Source organism: Brachyhypopomus gauderio, chromosome 14 (genome assembly GCF_052324685.1).
Source record: "Brachyhypopomus gauderio isolate BG-103 chromosome 14, BGAUD_0.2, whole genome shotgun sequence".
In the NCBI taxonomy this organism is placed as follows: domain Eukaryota; kingdom Metazoa; phylum Chordata; class Actinopteri; order Gymnotiformes; family Hypopomidae; genus Brachyhypopomus; species Brachyhypopomus gauderio.
This window is the reverse complement of record NC_135224.1, coordinates 10,506,755-10,516,393: the sequence shown is the minus strand read 5'-3', so window position 1 is coordinate 10,516,393 and position 9,639 is coordinate 10,506,755. Positions and strand designations below refer to the sequence as shown.

Sequence of the window (9,639 nt, the reverse complement as noted above, 5' to 3'; positions counted from 1 at the left end):
CCACCTGTCTTAGAGTTATGCAACATCTTCAATAACTCAGGCACCACTCCTCTTGGGACAACCACTCGCTCACATACATCAACACTACCGACACCCCGTTGTCGACTCCATAGTATGCCGTCCTTCACACATAGAGTACTCCACATATTCCAGTACCCCCTTAACTGTGGGTCCCTTTTCAGCTCATCAGGGGGTGTTGCCCCAAACTTCTCCACCCAATCCCGTACTTTCTGAAGCTGCTCATCGTTGCTCTGTGCCTGCCTCCAGTCCCACCTCATATCTTCATTGTCAGCTTCTTCATCCACTTGCTGCACCACCGCTCTTAACTCACAAGCCATCGGGGCATGTGACAGGGCATCAGCATTGCCGTGGGTTTTTCCTGGTCGATGGATTATCTCGTAATCAAATGACGCTAACTGCTCCAACCACCGAGCAATTTGACCTTCAGGTTGCTCAAAGCTATGAAGCCACTTCAATGAATTGTGATCCGTCCGGAGTGTAAACCATCTCCCCAACAGGTAATGCCGGAACTGCTTCATAAACGTGACAACTGCCAGTAGTTCTTTCTTTGTTGTAGCATAGTTCCTCTCTGTCTTGCTCAGGGCTCTACTGGCATAAGCTATAACTCGCTCTCTGCCATCCACCGACTGGGACAGAACACCTCCAATGCCCACATCACTAGCGTCAGTATCAAGCAAAAAGGGCTTATCAGGATTCGGGAAGGCCAAGATGGGAGCCATTATCAACCGCTGCTTCAATTCATCGAAAGCCTCTTGGCACTGAGTACTCCATACCATCTTTGCCCCTTTTTCTGTCAATTTATGCAGTGGCCGGGCTATGGTAGCAAAATCCTGCATGAACCTCCTATAATAGGAAGCCAACCCCAGAAAACTACGCACTTCAGTCTGGTTTTGAGGAATCTTCCACTCCTTGACCGCAGCCACTTTTTCAGGATCTGTCAGAATGCCATTTGGCAAGATTATATGTCCCAGATACTGCACCTCCCTTGTGAAGAGCTGGCACTTACTCGGTTTAACTTTCAGGTTAGCCTCCTTCAATTTACCAAGCACTACTTGAAGGCGGTTGAGGTGCTCTTCCCGGGAGTTCCTGACAGACTGGCCCACTATATATATATATATATATATATATATATATATATATATATATATATATATATATATATATATATATATATATATATATATGTGTATAACTGTATTCCTAACCAAATTGCACAGTAGGGGAGAGAACGAGTTTTCAAACCTGTGAATTACAAATCGTACGTGTGTTGGTGTGTATTTCTTTTTAACCGTTAAAACTGCAGAGGACCAAAACCGGCTTTTGAAAAAGTGTCCCCCGTCCCCGTCCCCCAAATTACGTCCGTGAGGTTAAATGTACTAAATGTTGGCTTACATTTCAAATATCATGTTTAGCTGAATAAACATGTTATCAACCCCTTTTAATGTACAGTAGCCTATTTAGGTTTACAAATTCATGTTGAACTGAATAAACCGTTGAACACGAGTAGCTTACATTTTATTGAGCATGTTTTTTTTTCTTCAAGTATCAAAGTAGAACAGCTTTCTCAAGCAGTTATTGATGCATTTTGGAAACAGGAGATGAGCCCCTGGTCTAATGCACCCCCTGTATTTAGAAACCCTATCTCAAAAACTGACTTTTAGTCATTACTTGGGTAGCACGCATATGATCCATTTTAATATAGATTAATCTAGATTAATCTAGATTAATTTCAAGATTTCAGTGAGATTAATCTAGATTTTAAAAATTAATCTATGCCCACCCCTAATATATATATATATATATATATATATATATATATATATATATATATATATATATATATATATGTGTGTGTGTGTGTGTGTGTGTGTGTGTGTGTGTGTGTGTGTGTGTGTGTGTGTGTGTGTGTGTATAGGCTACTGTATATGAATCTATGCATGGCACGTAGTGTATATGATGGCGTTTATTGTCATATGGACAATATTAATTCCAGCAATAATATGATTACAAAGCCACATAGTGGCTTTTAAATAGTCCACCATAAGACCACCAAACAAGTTGTTTTACGCAAAGTGCATCCTAAAGAACAACCTACAATTCTAACGTGGGTATTTCTTCCTCTTACCTATTTGTGGTGGTTAGTTTTAATCTAAGAATTTCAATAGCTTTTAAAAAAAACGCAGTGCGCAGTGCTCTGGAATCTTTAAGACCGCCACTTGCGTCCGTGTTAACCGAGTTAAGGTAATTTGTACATGGTGCCTTAGACGTTGCAGAGGCGACAGCAGTACATTTAAAATAACATGTTATCTACAATTTAAACTGCTGTATGTTTTCGTAGTCTGGCCCGGATTTTCTGGGACAAGTTGTTTTTTTTTCTGATCTCCGCTGCATACCGTCAGCCCGCATCAGCTGGCCCAGTCCGCGGCCCGGTCCAACTCGTTCATGTGTTTACAGGATCAGTCCGCGGCCTGCGCTGAGCAGGTTAGTCTGACTGGAGCGGGGGAGGTAATAACACCGTTAAACAGCAGCGTGACTACGGGCCGGGGCCGCAATGCGCGGCAGTGGCTCCTCCACGGGCTGAGTTAAACCACCGGCGGCCAGCGGCCCACTAACCCATCGGCCCACCGGGGAAATCCCCGGTAGCAATGTATGCCAGTCCGCCCCTGCTGAAAAGTACTTGGTGCATTACAGAGGCCAAATGGTAAGACATTAAACTCAAACAGGCCACTTTTCGTAGCAAAGGCGGTCTTCTCTCTGTCTTTAACGTCAACCTCCACTTGCCAATACCCACTCGCTAGGTCAAGAGTGGAAAACCATCTAGCAGCTGTCAGAGAATCCAGGGCATCATCTATCCTAGGCAGGGGATACGCATCCTTCACGGTCACCTCATTCAACTTCCGGTAATCCACACAAAACCGCAAGGCCCCATCCTTCTTCCTCACAAGGACTACGGGGGCTGCCCAGGGACTATGGGAATTACTAATAATCCCTTGACTCAGCATACTCTGGATCTCTTGCTGCAAGTGGATCGGGGTTCTTCTTGGGGCTTGTTTAATTGGTAGGGCGTCGCCATTGTTAATGCAATGCGAATGAAGGTGGGTCCGTCCCAAATGTTGGGGCCCCGAACTAAAAACTGACATATTGGCTCCCAAAAGCTCCCTGATGACCTCCACCTGTTCCTGACTCAAACCTTTATCAAAGATGTTCAGGCTCTCCAATAACTGATCCAACACATTTGGGGAGGACCTAGCCTGAAAGTCTTCTATAACATTTGAACAACAAAGCTCCACTTCTGGGGAAAATGAACCAAGAGTCATCTTTGCTTTTAGGGCTATGGGTTCTGAGGAGATGTTCATTATCCTCACAAAAACCTCTCCCTTTTCAGCTCGACTCACGGAACGAGCCATGAGCACATCCTGACGCCCCAAGAAAACTTCACTTGGCTCAATAAGCCCATACCTGACGTTTGAGCAGAGTCCCGGTATGAACCCAGGCAACATCACCTCTGAACGAGGAGGGAGCAAAACATTCTCCTTTACTACTACTTTTCCCACTTCCCCCTTCCCTAAAATCCCAACTAGGGGCAATTTCTTCCCTAGCAAGGAGCAAGTACAAGCCCTCAAATCCACTACAGCTCCAAACTTTGAAAGAAAATCAGTGCCCAAAAGTACAGACTGCCCCAGGTCTCTACAAACCAAAAACACATGGTTCAGCTGCAAGTTGTCGAAAACGCAGGATCCTGCCCATGTGCCCTGAATATCCAATTTTGCCCTATTAGCTGTTTGTACCTCCCCCGTATACGCCAACATGTCCCTGGATACATCCCCCAGCACCTGAAAAAATGTACTACTTACTAATGACACCTGTGCACCAGTATCTATGAGGCACTTAGCTTTACACCCCATAATATGCCCATCTAAATAGAATCCCAACCCAGGGTCTTTGCTAGAGGTAACGGGCTAGAAGGCTCCTGAAGGGTGGGTGAGCAGCCCAGGGCACCCACCCTCTCTAGTTTCCCCCCTGCTTAGGGCAATTCCTACTTAGGTGGCCCAATTCTCCACACTGCCAACACCTCTTACCCGAAGGGTCAGATGGAAACCTTGACCTTAAAGGCCGAGAACTTGGGGATGGCTCGACTGGAGCCCTACGATCTTCCTTCAGTTTTTGAACTTCTTTAGTCAGTTGATCAATGGCTTTTAAAACCTCACTTAAAACCCCAGCTGGTGCTGGGACTTCTCCCACTACCTGAACACCCTGCATTCTAGCTTCCATGGGTGAATCTTGTTTCTCAAGTTCCCTTAGAACCTCCATCTCAGTAGCCAATGTAATGGCGTCCTCCAAGTTTTTTGGTTTAGCTGCCCTTAACTGTATCCTTACATCCCCCCTCCCAACGTGGGTCACAAATTGATCTTTAGCTAACATATCAACAACTTCCTCACTGACTCCTGGGTAAGCCCGCTGTGCCAAGCGCCTTACTCTATTTCCAAATTCGCAAGCTGACTCTGTAGAAGAACGTTTACAACTCTGGAAACTCAGTCTGTCCACTTCCACGTTAGCTGGCGGAACCAAATATTTACCCAGACAGGCTTTAAGTTGAGCATAATTACCCCTAGCATCAGCGGGCAAACCCAAGAACACTTCCCTAGCTTTACCCCTCAATAACAAGATCATAAATTTCAGCTTTAACTCATCAGCCCAACCATTCAACTCTGACGCCAACTCAAACTGGCCAAGCCAATCTGACCAGCCACTACTGAGGCCATCAAATGCTTCTGGCATAAAAGCCGGGCGTGTTACTGCCTGAGCAGCAGGGCTTTGCGTTACCAACTCGGATCCCTCGGACTCACTCATTCTTATGCCCTATCAGATTAAATCCCACCCTTTAAAACACACATCACAACATCAAACCCACAATAGATCTCTAAAAAGGAGCGAACTGACCCGGTTACGCGTTTTGTCCATTAAGTATCCACTCTAGGCCTGCAGCAACCCTCACTCATGACCAGGCAATCGCCCCCAGCCACTCGTCTCGTATCGGCAGTTGTCCTCCGCAGTACATTATAACAGCAGCATAGCCAGTTCGTTTCGTGTGCACACACTCGCGGACTATTTGCGACTCCTGCCAACCCCGCACAACTAAAATCGCCAGCACTTTATATGATCGTGTTGCTTCCCCATAGGACACACAGGTCATGCCCCGCCCCTCTGCGTGTCCTCATCACGTTCATCACATACTCTTTCCTGTTTCCAGGCTACCTGTCACACCCTATCCTTCCACTCAATTTGCGTTTTGCCTTGCTGTGTTATTTTTGCTTATTGGTGACAAGCTGCAATTATTGACTGCAAAAACCAAGAGAAACGATAGATTTTATACTTGATCATTGTTACATCTTGCCTGTGACTGACTGTTTTGGGTCATTCAGTTAAATAATTTCTTGGCTGACCTGTTCACCATGTGTTTAGGTACATTTTACCTGAAGTTGCTAAACGTTGATGTTAAATCCTTGACCGACAAACAGAAAGTAACTTATTTCAAAGGTTTCACAAGCATTTATTGCTGAAGTTTATGACCACAGCTGATAGTCTTCAGAAATATCTTTGTCCCTTTGAAATGTAATACAAAGTGACTTACGTTTGTGGAAAGTAGACACTGGCCCTTCTTAACCGTTTTAACCAGTGAGCTGTTTTTGTGCAGTTTCTTGTTGGCGGCTGGTGTTGTTCCCAGCTGTGGAATACCTGCCAGAAGGTAAACATTTCTTGCCCTGAGTGACAATAGCTGCATTTTAACTTTTGAATTGGATATTTGAGCCCTGTGTGTCTCATGCTTTTTGATATTGTTTTGATAATGACTCCCGCTGTCAAATCATCCACTTGATCCGAGTGTGTCAAACTATCCCAGAGAGTCGTAGAACTTCAGGAAAGAATTCATACCATACACATATAAGGGAAGATGAGGAATATCTGGACTCGATTCTTGCCATGCAAACTGCTGATAAAACTGTCTCAGCAACTGGAAAAGAAAGTGACATCTCACTGCATTGTCCCTGGGATGTACTGGGGGCGAAACCTAAGCACATATTGGCCTCAACTCCCAAACCAGTGAACAATAACAATGATAGGGACTGGACTCTTGTTCGGGGGGAGGAACAAACAGAACAAAACAGAAATGGCTTTGGCAACTTTGGCAAGTAACCATGTCCAGAACAGAATGTTCTTTTAGGTAAAAAATGAAGATAACAAAAAATGAAGATATATTACATAACAAATGAATCTCTCACCTCAACTCGATTAGTCAAACCACATACTGCCTCCCTCTCCAGGAAAACAAGCAGTAAAACCCAGTATGCATCAGAAGAACAACTCCAGTGTCACTGCTAAATATTAACATGCAAAACCTCTTGCCAAACGTGTCCAACCACCAGGCTGCCAACCGTGCTAGTTGGCAGCATGCTAACAAGCATGCTACAAGTATTAGCGATCAGTATGGCCACATGCCTGCCACCCACCAGCTTGCAAACCGTGCCAGTCGGCAGCTCACTAATAAGCATACTAACAGGGTTAGCCATCAGCATGCTGCTTGTGTTGGCCGCTGAGACATGAACTGTGAAAAGAGACGAGGAGCGCCTCCACTGCCCAAAAGTATGCTGGGGACTCAGTCATTAGAAATATATGGAGCAACAGCATTAAGGCTTTTTGCTTTCCTCGTGTTATTGTCTGTGAAGTGATACCAACATTCCACGCATACTGCATGATCATCCAGCTAAGGAAAGACCAATTGTGCATGTCAGCTCTAGTGATAACAACAGTCTGAGATTCGGAAACACGATTATAACCATCTGCTCGACATTCTGGGGTTGAAACAAATCCAAAATGTTGCCAATGTTGTAGCAGTGGTGTTTTTCTTTTAAACCAGCTCGCTTGACTCACAACTAACACTCATTGTGGCCTTTTTCCTTTCTCTATGATCTTAGTGAACACCTCCACTCCATAACCAGCGAGCTCCAACTGCTTACCCCGCCCACAGATATTTTTAATGGATGCGCAAAATGTCTTAAATGCCCCATTTTTCAAAGTACAGATTTGGCACGTTGCATCATGTCACGTGGTTAATATACTGCCACAATTGTACAATACTGTCATCATACCGCCCAATCCTAGTTATTATTAGCTTAGCTCAGCAAGTTTTAAAATAAATATATGTTAAAACCAGAGACCGTATATATACGGTCTCTGGTTAAAACACACATATGCTCCTCTATTCATTGCAGATGCGCTTTTGAAATTATAACAATGTTGCAGTAGGCAAATTGCCCTGATTGGCACTGGTGGTAGTTGTTGTTTTTTTATTTTTTTAATTATTAATATTTAAAAATTGTTCTCTGCACTACTTTATGTAAAATAGCAACAACTATATTTATTGCTTGTTATACGGTAATATCTCAGTCATTTGCTTTTTATTTGTTTCTTATATGTGATATAATCAACCCAATGATTGATGATGCAGGGGGCACCAACCAAAATTTCGCCTAGGGCACTACATTGGTCAGGGCCGGCTCTGGATGACACTCAACTTTACATTTCTCTAGAACTTAAAGCCCTAAAATCAGTTTGCTCACTGTTTGACTGATATACAGACATGGATGTCTGACAATTTTCTGCAATTAAATAAAGAGAAGACAGAGGTAGTGATTCTTGGTAGTGATTCACAAAGGAATGATGTCCAGACTTATTTAAATCAAATGAATCCGAATGCCAAACAATGTGTTAAGAACCTGGGCATCACCTTTGATAATGAGCTCAGCTTCAAATCACACATCATGACTAAATGCATGACAGCTTATTTTCACCTTCTAAACATCGCTAAAGTCCGAGATATGCTCTCTCCTGCTGACAGTGAAAAACTTGTCCATGCATTTATCACATCAAGGCTAGATTATTGTAACGCTGTTCTATCTGCTCTTCCAAAGAGCTCTATTTCTCACCTACAGCGAGTTCAGAACGCTGCTACAAGTGTTCTGACCTGCAGGAGAAAAGGAGATCATATTACACCTGCACTCCACTCACTGCACTGGTTACCTGTCAGCTTTAGGATAGATTTTAAGGTTCTAATGATGGTTTTTAAATGTCTTCATGGTCACATTAGTCAAAAGCATTAGTCTAAGTAACAAATGATCTCCTCCTTGCTTCAGATCAAGGCTATGTATCATTGTTAGTGCTTCTTGATCTTAGTGCAGCTTTTGACACAATTGATCATAGGATCTTGCTGAAGCGGTTAGAACGCTGGGTTGGAGTCTCAGGCACAGCCCTTTCATGGTTTTACTCTTACTTAACAAATCGCTATCAGTTTGTAGAGCTCAATAATATTCCATCCAAACGTACAAAAGTTAAATATGGGGTCCCGCAAGGCTCCATTTTAAGACCACTATTACTTACATTATATATGCTACCATTGGACACAGTTATAAACAAACATGGTGTCAATTTTCACTGCTATGCAGATGACACTCAACTTTACATATCAGCCAAACCTGATGACAAACTCAGTTTAGGAAAAATTGAGGCCTGTGTAAGAGATATTAAATGCTGGATGTCTCTAAACTTCCTCCAACTTAATGAGGACAAAACAGAAGTTCTCCTCCTGGGCCCTAAGGCCTCAAGACAGAAAATTCCAGCTCTAATGCTTAATCTTGCAAACTAGCCCATTACCCACTGTCACAGTAGCCAAAAACCTAGGTGTCATACTCGACTCCAACCTATCATTTGATAAATACATAGATAATACTACTAGGATAGCTTTTCTACATCTCTGCAACATTGCCAAGTTAAGAAATGCATTATCACAGGATGATGCAGAAAAATTGGTGCATGCTTTTGTTAGCTCCAGACTACTGTAACTCACTACTGTCAGGATGTTCAAATAGGAATCTAAATAAACTTCAAATAGTTCAAAATGCCACAGCCAGAGTTCTGACCAGAACTAGAAAATTTCAGCACATCAGCTTTGGAACAACCTTCCAAAATGCGTCTGGGACTCTGACACAGTCACAATCTTTAAGTCTAGGTTGAAAACCCACTTAGCGTTTGATAATTAATATCTCCCCTTAGATAAAGGTACAGATCCAGGGGTTCATAGACAAAGGGTTTTATGGTAGACTGGGGCGCTGGTGCTGTCATCCTGTCACTGCTCGTGGTCACTCAAGTTTGTTGACAGTGCAGTGGATGGATGCCCTTGTCTCAGAATGCCCCCAAGCCTATGTCACCTTCTGGTTCTGCCTTTTTTAGCTAGGCTGTAATAATTTAACTTAATGCCGGAGTTGCTGCCACACTCCAGAAATGTTTATAATTTCATCTGTCCTGTACATGTCCTCATACGGAGCTAATTTTCCCTGTTTTACTTTCTCCACATGGCTGCCCGCCTGCTTGAGGAACAATGAGATGAAGAGAGACAAGCGATCCATCCTGGTCCGGCCAGGCTGCCTAACCGGATATGCCTACACCAAGATGGACATTATTACATCTTTTCCTTTTCTTAATTTCTTTCTGTCTAAATTGTTGTTGTCATGGTGACCGGTGTCGGCCAGAGGAGGATGGGTTCCCCCCCTGAGTCTTGGTTCCTCT

At 43.5% G+C, this 9,639-nt stretch overlaps 1 protein-coding gene across 1 annotated transcript in view; it reads left to right on the top strand.

The window, feature by feature from the left end:
• The window catches only part of LOC143475654 (histidine N-acetyltransferase-like), a 35,740-nt gene that overhangs the window by 10,713 nt on the left and 15,388 nt on the right, over window positions 1–9,639 (top strand). The gene's annotated exons all lie outside the window — the stretch shown is intronic.